Genomic DNA, 12,737 nt, shown 5'->3' on the forward strand with positions numbered 1-12,737 from the left:
GAGAAAGGTTGTTTGTTTTCTATCCCTTACAGGAGAAGATTTCCACTAGAGAGGGACCCAGAAAAGGAGCAGAGACCACTTAAGCATGAAGTGTTTTCAAGTGGGAGCTGGTGTTTTATTGCTGGACCACCTAGAGGACATGAGGTTGTTGTCTGATTTGCTGAGTCAGGGGGCGGCTAGAGAGGGTCAGAGCGAAGGTAGTGGACCTGGGAATGGTGTAGTGACGTCTTTGGAAGACGTCAAAAGGGGGAATTGTAGAATTATAGGGATTATTTTACATAACCATCATCTTATCATTGCATTAATTATCATTTCATCAAAGTGTTTATTGAAGCTGCTGGCATTATGGTATAATTTATATTATAGGGGTTATCATAATCAAATATTAACATGTTTATTACAGGTGCAGTTATAACTACTTTAAAATGATTGAGTTAAATATATATATATATCATAACTCATATGCTGAGTATATTGTTACAGTAAAATAGTAGCTGAGCAAAGGCCTGAATGTATTCAGCTTCTTGTGGTATTTGAGTTTGCTTAGTTACAGGTGACAGAAGGATGTCCAGCCCATGGTGACCTCAAAGGCCTTAGATCATCACCATATTCTTAAGAGGATGCCAGAAAGAGGAACCTCTATGTTGCAGTTAATTCTTAAAATACATGAATGTTCTGTACATGCAAATTATGTGCTTGTAAACGCAAGAAGGGGCGTTACAATACCCTGATGTTATAAAAGCAATCTAGAGTGTATTTTGGGTAGAGATGTACAACTGTTTTGCAGTTTACACCTCTCCACGCTGCGTGCATTCATTAAAATCAATTGTTTGATTGACCTCTTCTGGACCATCATTGTTTTACTCTCATCCTCAATTTCGGACCCGTAACACTCTGCAGATGATCTGTTAGCTGTTTGACAACTACTCTTTCAAGGATTTTTGATATGACAGGAAGGTTGGAGATTGGCCTATAATTAGCTAAGACTGCTGGGTCTAGAGATGGCTTTTTAAGTAAAGGTTTAACTACTGCCAGCTCGTAGGCCTGTGGTACATAGCCGATTATTAGAGATAGGTTGATCATATTTAAGATTGAGGCATTAATTAGTGGCAGGACTTCTTTGAGCAGTTTTGTAGGAATGGGGTCTAAAAGACACACTGATGGTTTGGAGGAATTAATTATTGAAGTTAACTCAGAAAGATCAATTGGAGAAAAAGAGTCTAAATGAATATCAGTGGTACTAAAAGTAGCTATAGATTAGGGCTGCACGATATTAGGAAAACCTGCGATGTGCGATAACTGTGATCAATATTGCGATAACGATATGACTTGCGATAAAATAAATAGCAAAAAACAAAACAAAAAAAGAATACATAATTTCCATTTTACTGCAACAGTTTTATTTAAAGAAAGCTGCTCTATTAGCAGTGTAACAGCAAAGTGCACTTTAACATTGAAACATTGACCCCATAAAAAAAATTTCTGAGGCTTGAATTCTGAAAGACATCCTTCCGGGTCTCTATAATTAGTTTTAAATAAACATAACTTAAATTATACTGCAAATTATCTCAATGCAGTTTGTCAATGGAAAATTGTACTTAGTAGTCAGTATAAGCTTTTAATGATATAAGTTTGCATATGATAGAATACTGTATGTTGACATTTTGATGACTTAGACTGTTGTCCACTACAAGACTGTTTTATAAATTCTTTCTCACAGCGATAATAGCTGAACAAGCAGGAAGAGGAGAGCTGGACACTTTTATCTGCGCTCTCTAACAAGAAGAAGGGTTGCGTCCTTCTGAATCTCACAACACACACACATACACCTGAACCACTCTTATCTTCACTCCCTACGCACTAACATTCCGGAACGGAATGTTCCAGTAAGATAGCCACATACTGTTGTATAGTCATTTTTCTGAGAAGAGCGAAAATACGCCGCCCTGTTGTGTGGGCACCAGTGACTATAAATGCACGAATAAAGAGGTACACTGTGTGACTCTCTGCGGAGACGTTCACCCATGTACATGTGATTAAGTATTTTGTCTCACTGTGTTTCTGTTTGCCTTGGCAGACTTCTGTTTGGGATTTTCCCTTAACACAGTTGTTCATCATTTTACCACTCACCAAGTAGTTATGATGTAAGTCAAAACTGGAGAGGAAACTTTACTGTAGGGCTTGTGTAGTTTTCAACTTGGCTCAGTTCAAACATGACGGTCTTGCGGCATGTTTTGTACATTTGTGGAATGGCGACATGGGAAAAGTAGTTTCGTGAGGGGATGCGGTATCTCCGGTCCACTTTATGTATCAGACTGGTGAAGCCCTCTCTGCTAACTGTATTTATAGGCATCATGTCTTTGTCAAAAAATGTGTAATGGCGTCTGTTATTTCTTTGTAGCGCTTCGACATTTTCTCATGAGTTCCACTTGAAAAACTCAGATACAGAGATGGCTGTTGGACTGCTGTGCTCTTTGTCTTAACATTAGCAACCTTTGTTTGGCTAGCCCTATCTTTCTGGAACTCTTCAAACAGTTCTCTGTGGTTGTATTGAAGATGATGGTGGAGATTAGTCGTGTTTCCTCTGGTGGTTGCCACGAGTGTTCGGCAAGTTTTGCGGAGTACCTGTGTTTGGAGAACGTCCAAAGTACCTCCAAATAAGCAAGTTACTATTTTTTTTTAGGCACGAGTTCATAGTCAGAAGTGTTCTCGTCATGCGTCTCGCTCTCAGCCTTTACAACTCTGACTCGTTGCTGCAGCGTTGTTCGCTCCCCACCTGCGTAGGAGGCGGGCCTCTAATCCATTTGATTGGTTAATGCCGTGAAGGGCTCTATTCAACTGGTCAAATGTGTAAAGGGGTTTCTTTGATTGGTAAATTCGTTAAAGCACGTGTGTAAACATTTTAAGGTACCCAATTATCGCAGTTTACGCCGTCTTTTGCGATGGGCCCATCGCACAGGCTGATATTGCGATGACAATAAATTTTCGATTTATTGTGCAGGCCTACTGTAGATAATATTACATCTGCGGGATGATTATTGGTAATTTTTTCTCTAATGTTAAAAATTTTATTTGTGAAGAAGTTCATGAAGTCATTACTAGTTAACGTTAAAGGGATGGTTGGCTCAACAGAGCTCTGACTTTTTGTCAGCCTGGCTACAGTGCTGAAGAGAAACCTGGGGTTGTTCTTATTTTCTTCAATCAGTGACAAATAGTAAGATGTTCTGGCTTTGCGGAGGGCTTTCTTATAAAGCAACAAACTATTTCTCCAGGCTAAATGATGATCTTCTAAATTTGTGAACGCCATTTCCTCTCCAACTTACGAGTTATCTGCTTTAGGCTACGTGTTTAAGAATTATACCACCGAGTCAGGTACTTCTGATTTGAGGCCTTAGTTTTCACCGGAGCTACAGTATCCAGAGTCGTACATAGTGAGGAGGTAAAATTATTAACAAGATAATCGACCTCTGTTGGAGTAGCATTCAAATAGCTGCTCTGCTCTATGTTGGTACAGGGCATTGAAGATGATAACAGTGGGTGGATTATAGTCTTAAACTTAGTTACAGCGCTTTCAGAAAGACATCTACTGTGATAAAGTCTACTCTCCACTGCTGTGTAATCAATTATTGTAAATGTAAATGTTATCAGAAAATGATCAGACAGCAGAGGGTTTTCAGGAAACACTGTTAAATGTTCAGTTTCTATGCCATATGTTAAAACAAGATCTAGAGTGTGATTAAAGTGGTGGGTGGGTTCTTTTACAGTTTGAGAGAAGCCAATTGAGTCTAATAACAGATTAAATGCCATGTTGAGGCTGTCATTTTTAGCATCTACATGGATGTTAAAATTACCGACAATAATTATTTTATTTGAGCTGAGCACTAAATCAGATGAAACGTCTGAAAAATCAGACAGAAACTCTGTTTAAATGGTAAATGGTAAATGGCCTGTATTTGTATAGCGCTTTACTAGTCCCTAAGGACCCCAAAGCGCTTTACACATCCAGTCATCCACCCATTCACACACTGGTGATGGCAAGCTACATTTAAGGCCCAGGTGGACAATAGATGATAACAAGTAAGACTGGTTTCTGAGTTTTACAGCTGGGTGGACAAGGCTAAGCATCAGGCTTTCAAATGAATTAAAAGTCTGTCTTGGTCTTTCGTTAATTAATAGGCTGGTGTGAAAAATTGCTGCCACACCGCCCCCTCGGCCTGTGCTTTGAGATTTCTGGTAGTTAGAATGACTCGGGGGTGTTGATTCATTTAAACTAACATACTCATCCTGCTGCAACCAGGTTTCTGTAAGGCAGAGTAAATCGATTTGTTGATCAATTATTAAGTCATGTACTAACCAGGGGCGATTCTAGGATCAGAGCTTTGGGGGTGCTGAGCACCCAGAGAGCTGCCCAGCCAGGCAAGATAAACTTTACACGTCACGATGAGACTTCTTCCCTGTCTCTGTCAGTCCCTGCATCCTTAAATGTCTCCAGTTGTCCCGAGTTCTCTCTGACTGTCTCCTTGGTGCATTTAAACCCCTGTTCCTCCCTGTCCTCGTCGTCTGTTGTCTTCGTCTCCGTTATCAGTCATCATAATTTACCATCTCTGTGCAAGTCTGCAAATTTCTTTCTTAAATCATAAGATTCTTAAATTCAACAAGTCTCTCTGTGCCTGGGTCCTCGTCACAAAACATGACATCACTGTTTTGTACATTTTAACACAATTTAATCCCACATTTGAGAAAGAAAGGCAAAACACTTTTTTTGAAAAGTCTGTAACAAAACCATCAAATCTGATCAAGGTTATTTAAATGCTGCAAAAGAAGAATGGATTGGGATAAAAAAAAATACATATCCTAACCTTAATTACTGGGGGAGAATAATGAATGATGCTCATAGTGAGTAAGAAGTAAACTGAGTGCATTATTTGGACAGAGATTCACTTTTAATGTGTGTGTATAATATAATACAGATACATAAAAATACTCCCAAAACAGAATAAATTATTACAAATAAAAATCTTTACTGCAGATACTAATTTTACTAATTTAATAATACTAATTTTGTGTTGTAAGATTTATGAGTTTCATGCTTTCATAGTGGTGCTTGGGAGAGCTTGACATTTTTCTCAGGTGGTACACACTGTAAAAAGTTTGAGAAACACTGATAAGTGTATGTGTGCTTTTGGAAAACATTTAAAGCTGCTGTACAGAATCTTTGAAACAAGCTTAAAACACTTTTAGAATATAAACAGAGCACTCTGCTTCTCTTTACAGCTCCTCACTCCACCAGGGCTGTTTGGCACTTTCTGATACTGTACTGCGACAGTCATACAGACAACTGGACAGTCCAAAAGTTGGCCCACCTATTACTGGCTGAGGTTTTAGTAGAGTTGTGGCTGAACCACATAAAAATATATCATTAATTTTAATCTCCCCAATCAATGATAATGTTGGAATGTTGTTAAAGAGGGTCAAAAATGTTTCAACCCAGTTTGTTTTGCAGCTTCTGTATAGCAGCTTTAATATAGGGAGGACACAACTTCCTGATTGTATGAGTAAAATCAGGTTTTTTCTCTTTGTCAGTTTAATAGTTTCTGTTTTGCCTGTCACTGTTCCCTGTCTGTTTTCTTACCTGCTTCTTCCTGACCATGTACTTTCTCCTGACGTTCCCTCTTTCCTCTCTCCCTCTTTGGACTGACAATCATACACAAATAGATTGGATTCAATTAGATGAAAAATTACATTAATATGAAAAAATACTATTAAGATCACTAACAAAAAGTCCTCTCTCAGTGTACTTTCAACCAAAAGGCAAATAACCAAACCACATGAACATCTAATAAAAGATATAAATATTGAAACACTGATCCAACATTATCCTTTATTGATGGATCATTTGTTTTTACACTTTTACCTGAATGTTGCTCCTTTTTTTGAAAAAACTTCCTTATATCCCTTATGAACCTGGCTGTCTCTCTGTACACAAACACATACACACACACACACACACACACACACACACACACACACACACAACCGTAGTTTTAAGGTTAATGGGCATCCAGTCAGTTAGCTAGTTAGTATCCATTTCAAACAGGACAGTGGTAACAACAGTAGGCTACGGACAATTTTTAGTTTTAGATTTTAAATATGCTATATAAATTTCAATGGGAGCAACAGGACGGTCAAATGTCGCTGATTTTACTACAGAGTAGGACGGATTGTAGGGCAGCAAACATTGTCGGAAAACATGTTTTCAACACTGCAGGTTACCTGGTGTAATGTTTTTCAGCTAAAAAGAAACATGGCCTGACTGCTACCTAACTATATAAAGAGTAACTGAAGGTTAAATGCAGCTAATATGTCCTGTTTTAAGCCAGGCACTTACACCTCCGCTCCGCTGCGTCTGCTGCCGCTCTGGCAGCAACAGAGCTAGAGCCAGAGTAAGGGAGAGCCGAGCTGGAACAAACCATTTTGGGAGGGGGGGTGTTATCTATACTTTTGTTGTTAAAATGTTATGTTTCAACCAAGTACTGTATGGTTTTTATATTTTTAGCAGTGTGTCACACAGACAGCAAATATTGTCCAAAAAAAGTAAGAAATCTTTGGGGGTGCTTTGATTCATTTTGGGGGTGCTGAAGCACCCCCAAAAATGGGCTAAAATCGCCCCTGGTACTAACAAAGACTTGGAGGAGAGAGACCTAATATTTAATAGTCCACATTTCACCGTTTTACTCTTTGGTTCAGATGTGGATACTGTATTGTTCTTTCTTTGTGATTTTTTTATGTTTAAGTTGCTTATTGCTGGTTTATAGTTTGTTTTTTGTCTGTTTGGGAGCTGACACAGTCTCAATGGAGGTGGGTTTTTGGGGGGGTAGCAGGAGGAGAGAAGCTGCAGAGAGGCGTGTAAGACTGCAACTCTGCTTCCTGGTCCCAACTCTGGATAGTCATATTTTTTGGGGGGGGGGGGGTTAATAAATTTGTCCATATTTCTAGAAATGAGAGCTGCTCCATCCAAAGTGGGATGGATGCCGTCTCTCCTAACAAGACCAGGTTTTCTCCAGAAGGTTTGCCAGTTATCTCTGAAGCCCACATCGTTTCTTGGACACCACTCAGACAGCCAGTGTAACGATGTCAAAGAATTAACATGGTTTTGTTATGTTTAAATTCCTGTTAAACTTGGGATCGCAACCATGGATTTATTTTGAATGATTTGGTTCTGAAACTTTTATTTTGAAAATCCACAACGGAAGTCTGCTACTGGTAAACTGGTTTTCCCAAAGCTTATCCGTTTAGTAGCAACGAAAGTAACTGAGTAGATTTCGGTTTTATGATCTTGTTTTGAAATTAATGGGTTAGACGGTAGAACAAAAATGGACACGCTGAGCTAGCGGCTAACAGCTAGAGGAGACTGTTGTGTCTAATAATTTGAAACTTCCTTTGATAGTTTGGGCGGAATCCTGTTGCTGGAAACCCGTGGTTATTCATGTCCCATGTTATTGCAGGTATGTGTATTTTGAAACATGTATTTGGTTGAGCTGCTGGTTAATTCTGTTTAGGAAATACTGCTTATTAAGTTTTGCCCAGTAGATGGTAGCATTGTTCCATTTACTATTGTACATGAAAGGACATTTTGGCTTTGGTCTGGAAGTTTATTTATTTTCACATGAATATGAATGTGCATTTAAGTGAATTAATTTCTCTCTTTTTTTTACCTAAACCACAATGCAGTAATATTTTATTTTCCGTAATAAGTTTTGTTGCCATTTTATTTTTCAATCAATTTTTGGTTTTTATTAATTTTGAGAAAACTAAGAGTTCCACTATACGATCATTTGTTTATCCCGTAGTAGCAACGAAGCTTTTGCTGTGTTTGGGCGGAATCCTGTTGCTGGAAACCCATGGTATTCATGTCCCATGTTATTGCAGAGACCCTCAAAAGGGGGAATAAACCACACCTGAGCTCTACCCATCTCGAGTCCAGAGAGTTTTACTCATACAGCACCAGAAATAGACACTGAGAGGGGTTACACCAGCAATTTAAGGAGAACATGCAGCTAAACATGTCACTCCTTCTCTGATTGGGGAGGGGACCATAGAAAACAACAGGCATCACGGCAGCATCTTAGTACCATCTAAGTATGTTTCTTTAAGTGTGAGGTGAATGGTGATAATGTCATGTTTGGAGTTGGTTCAAGTGTGGACCCAAAAGCAGACAGAGAAGGAGGCAGATTGCAAAGTGAAGCAAAACTCATGAGACAAGAGCTTCCAAAATAAACCAGGAAATAACTAAAGCATGAGAACATCTTACACGGAGATGGTGAATTAACAAAACAGGGAAGGTGGTATAGACTGAAACAGTGACTATAATCAAACTATAACCAAGAACTAAACCTGCAAAACTGTAAATAAGAATAGCCCAAGGATGAAAACACGAAACTAACCATGAATATTTGCAATAGAAAACTCCAAAAACTTAAAGCACAATAACACAGGATGCCCAAAAATAAACATAAAAGCAAATGACATGATTTTAACTAGCTGTCTCTCCAGCAATATTTTATATTGTGAATGTATTGTGGACACTGTCCCCAAATCTTAGATGAATTAATAAGATGTCATTAATACAGCAGTAGGCCCAGGCTATAACTAAACAATGGACACACCATACAGTTTATCCTACATACTTTGCTTTGAAATGACGACTGGTTCAGTTTTGTTGAATTCCCATTTCCCGACTCCGCACTCCTTTGCTTGTATTTCTGAAGATGTAGAACTGTGAAGAGAGAATGGGGGGACTGAGAAACAACAAGGGAAAAACAGAAGTGCAAAATGCTAACCAGTGTCTTATTTTAATAATATTTTAGTAATATCTTTGACAGCCCATGCTGCTCATATGCAGAGGAATTTGGCTGAAAGTCTTTTCTCCTCAGCGCATCTCTCCATCAGTATTTTCTAACTGTATCTTTGGGAAATATAAATATGCAAAACAAGTCCATCTGAACAACACTATGCAGGTCTGTGTGTCTTCATAGCTCCAAATCATGTTAACTTAGTGTGTGCAAAGTAACTGGAACAACAGAACATAGCTGTCAAACAAAACCCAGTCAAACAGACTATTTAATAGCCAAATCTAGAAATGAACACACACACACACACAAAATACAGCACTTACTTTCTTTCTATGTCAAAATAAAAGCAATACAAAAACAACGTCTCATCATTGCACTGTTTTATGCTTTATATGTAATAATGGCCATAACTCCTAGCAGCTAATAGCCATACTTTAGGATAACCTCTCGAAGTAAAGCTGAAAGTCTGTGCATAAATCACATATTGACTGAAGAAGTATGCATTTAAATCAGTCATTTAATCAAATCAAATTTGATTATTGGTCACATTTAAGTATAAACAGATATGAAAGAACGTCCTTGGCTCACACTGGATGTGCATGAAGTGTTCTGAAGTCTGCCACATATAAAATAACACATTTATGCTTTTCACCTGTCTCTTGGTGTGATTTCCTGCTGTCTCGACGTAAAGACAAACTTACACGTCTTTGTTTCAGAGGATCTCCAACACCGTCTGGGTTTACAGCTGTGTCATCCAGAAAACCACAGTTTGTGTCCCCATCTGAGCTTTTATTCTGCCCGTGAGTTTCGTTTTGAGTCGCTGTAACGGGACATGTTATGTCCCGTGTGCTTTTTTGTGCTTTTTTTAAACTTAATGTTTTGGGGTTGTTTCACCAGCTATTTATTTCCGCTTTCAGAGTTAGTCATTTGAGCTGTTTGCAAAGGTCGAGGCATGTAAGGGCTTAGAAACGTGACAATGAAAACAAATGTTGACTTTTCAGATTAAAGATATTTTCACTTGGATTATTCCACCAGGCTACTCTCACAGTGGTACATCCCATCTTCCCAATATAGAAAAGTTACGAGTTTTCTGAGAAATTTTGTTGAAATGTCCCTAATTTATGGTTGACCATAAAACGACAATGATGCATTGTCAAGAGATGTATTCTATGACACTTCTTCAGCTGAGAATCAAAGAGGAGAAACACACACACGCTGCAGTTTTTACTTGTAAGAGCAGTCACAGAGCACTCACACGAGAGTGGGGGCCTTGTGAAGTGCGCTCTGCTCCTGCTCTGATCTTTATTTATACAACAGTAGGTGCATTTGTTCATGACATTGGAATGTGGATGTGTATATGTGTGTGTGTGTGCCAGGAGAGGCTTCTCTTCCTGGTACGAAGTGAAACTGCTTGCTCAGTTCTTATCTATCACTAGCAGGAACTGCTCCTTCCCTGCATGATAACGGGTCACAGAAAAAAACAACAGTCTGAGTCATAAAGCGGTCATCATGCAGTATTCTATCTTTCGCAGACTTATATTATTAAAAGATTATACTGACTACTAAGTACAATTTTCTATTGACATGCATATTAAGTAGAAAATCTTGAATGAATAAATGAGTATAAAAGTTTGTTATGTTTTTTTTTTCTCATTAGATTTATTCACTTTTTGCTTTTGGTTTTTTCTTTTGTAGATGGAGTGACTGAGCAGATGGGCTGAGTGGTCCTCTCCATTACAGATGTGATCCAGACCAGTTGGAGACAGAATATCATACAATTTAAAAAAAAGAAAAACAACACCAACAAAACAAACAAAAACAAAATTCTAAACTTTTAATATTGATTTAATAAAATGAATAAACCTGTCATTTTAATGCAAAGCTGCCTCTTGTTATTTACATTTTAGAATCCTAATGTTTATTGGTAAGGTTAAAAAGGTTACAAATATCTGAAAAAACATCATCACAACATTCATCTTGGCCATACATAAAGAATAACAATAGTTTAAAGTTTTATTAGTAATTTGCTGTGTATCAGCAGAAATACCACTGAAGTCTTACTTCCCCTTAGCAGTGACCTCGCTGCTGTTTCAGTATTGCGTTAGGGTGCAAATATGATCAAGAATCAATGTCAGACTTCAACATATATATTCAGTTAAATTCAGTGATGGGAATAACAGTGTTACCTTTTTCAGTAACAAGTAATCTAACTAATTACTATTTCTATCGTTACAACGCCATTACCGTTACTAACAAGAAACTCGACCACTTCAAGATGACACAGCAACAAGGTGCTATATACCATTTTTTAAATTGTGTTGATAGGCCACGTAAAACCAGAGTCATGATAAACAATATAATACGTGGTGTTTTTTCCTGAATACTTTTGTCATGTTTACTGTCCAAGGGCAGCACTAGCAAGCACTCTCTGCTTATGGCCAAAAATAAAAACATAAAACAAAACAAAAGACACCCCTTTCATGTTGGTGGAAAAATGTACCATGTCCACCAATCAAAAAATGATATGGCAACATGACATTTGGTCGAGAGAGAAAGAGCGAAAAGAAAGAGAGAGAGCGACTTTTGAGATGTCTTGTGTAGTTAGTGTGTAGTGTAGTGGATAGTTTTGTGTGTCAGAACAATGAGGCGACTGCTGAATGTTACAGGTGCTGCTAGAAAGCCACCAAAGGCAGATTACAGTGTAAACGGTGTCTCCAGGTAGAAAACAGGAGGAGTGATACACCTGTTGCTGCCAGACCTGCAGGCTGTGATGTTCTCCTTTATAGTCGACAGAAATTCTTTTTTGGAGTGGCACAAATAATTTGTGTGGCATCTTATTTAATGCAGAATACCTGATTGTTATGTAAATAGTTTGAAATGGCTGCAAATAACTTTGTTTGCAAAACTTGTGCATAGGATTTTAAAATTTACAATTTATATTTACATTTAAAGTTATGAAATATGATTGAATAAACATGTTTGTGGTTGTTACAGTAAAAAATATAACTTTTTCTACTTGGATTTTTTGTTTTTTGTCTGATTTTAGATCAGGTGTGTTAATACAGTATGTCAAAATGAAAACATAACTGTAAATTCAGACATGTGAGGTTGTGCTGAAAAGAATAATACCAAACTAGGGAAAGTAAATAGTTTTAAAAGGTGAAATGAAGAGGTAAAAATAAAAGTAGTCAAAAACGGCCAATTGTACTCTGGACCCCAGAAGGTTAAACATTAACCTTAAGTAGTGCAATAGTTACTTTTCCTAGCAATTAATTACTTTTAGAATCTTGTAACTCAGTTACTTTTTTGAAGAAGTAAGTAGTAACTATAACTAATTACTTTTTCAAAGTAACTTGCCCAACACTGGTTAAATTAAATATTCAGTTACGTTAAACCTGACAGTCGGTTTTCATACTACTGAAGTCCCATTGACCTTCAGTCATGATTTCAACATCGTTTCAGTATAGACTAGTGTAATTTCACAGTGATGTGACTTTAAACTTAATATTTTGGATATTTACTCTAATTGACACTTTTCTAAGCAGTGATGATGATATCAGTTGGATATAAAATAAAACAAGTTGAGTGTTAAGACGAACAATTTGGTGGTAGATTAAAGTCAACCACTGACTGAGTTTAACCTCAGTTTCAGTGTTGAGAAATCACAGTACCAAAAAAAGATTTATTGTTAGTCGTTATTCTGAAAGTCAATCACTTAAACTTTGTTCCAGTTTTGTTAAAAACTTTCCACTCAGTTTGAGGCAACTGGAAATCCCGGGAAATTCAGCATTATAGCATTATAATGTTCCATCTAGCTTTGGCCTGCCTTTGTTTGTCCCAGATTCTAGTGGCAAACATTTCAAAGACCCATGAAAGTCTCGCCAA

General features: G+C 37.7%; 2 long non-coding RNA genes across 3 annotated transcripts in view; one reads left to right on the plus strand and one right to left on the minus strand.

Annotated features, from left to right (window-relative positions):
- The window catches only part of LOC102080375 (uncharacterized), a 29,452-nt gene extending 19,807 nt beyond the window's left edge, over positions 1 to 9,645 (minus strand). Inside the window, exons 1-2 of one of the 2 annotated variants that reach the window (XR_003214999.1) lie at positions 9,554 to 9,645; positions 8,688 to 8,776 (exon numbers count right to left, since the gene is read on the minus strand). This is a non-coding gene — a long non-coding RNA (uncharacterized LOC102080375). Of the gene's footprint in view, positions 1 to 8,687; positions 8,777 to 9,504 lie in introns of both variants that reach the window. The other variant, XR_270067.4, reaches the window with a different exon arrangement.
- Positions 7,274 to 10,731, plus strand: LOC102080304 (uncharacterized). Its single transcript, XR_270066.3, has 3 exons — positions 7,274 to 7,505; positions 9,569 to 9,652; positions 10,548 to 10,731. It is a non-coding gene; the product is annotated as an uncharacterized LOC102080304 (long non-coding RNA).
- The last annotated feature ends 2,006 nt before the right edge of the window (positions 10,732 to 12,737 follow it).

The sequence above is a fragment of the Oreochromis niloticus genome, linkage group LG18 (genome assembly GCF_001858045.2).
Source record: "Oreochromis niloticus isolate F11D_XX linkage group LG18, O_niloticus_UMD_NMBU, whole genome shotgun sequence".
Classification (NCBI taxonomy): Eukaryota; Metazoa; Chordata; class Actinopteri; order Cichliformes; family Cichlidae; genus Oreochromis; species Oreochromis niloticus.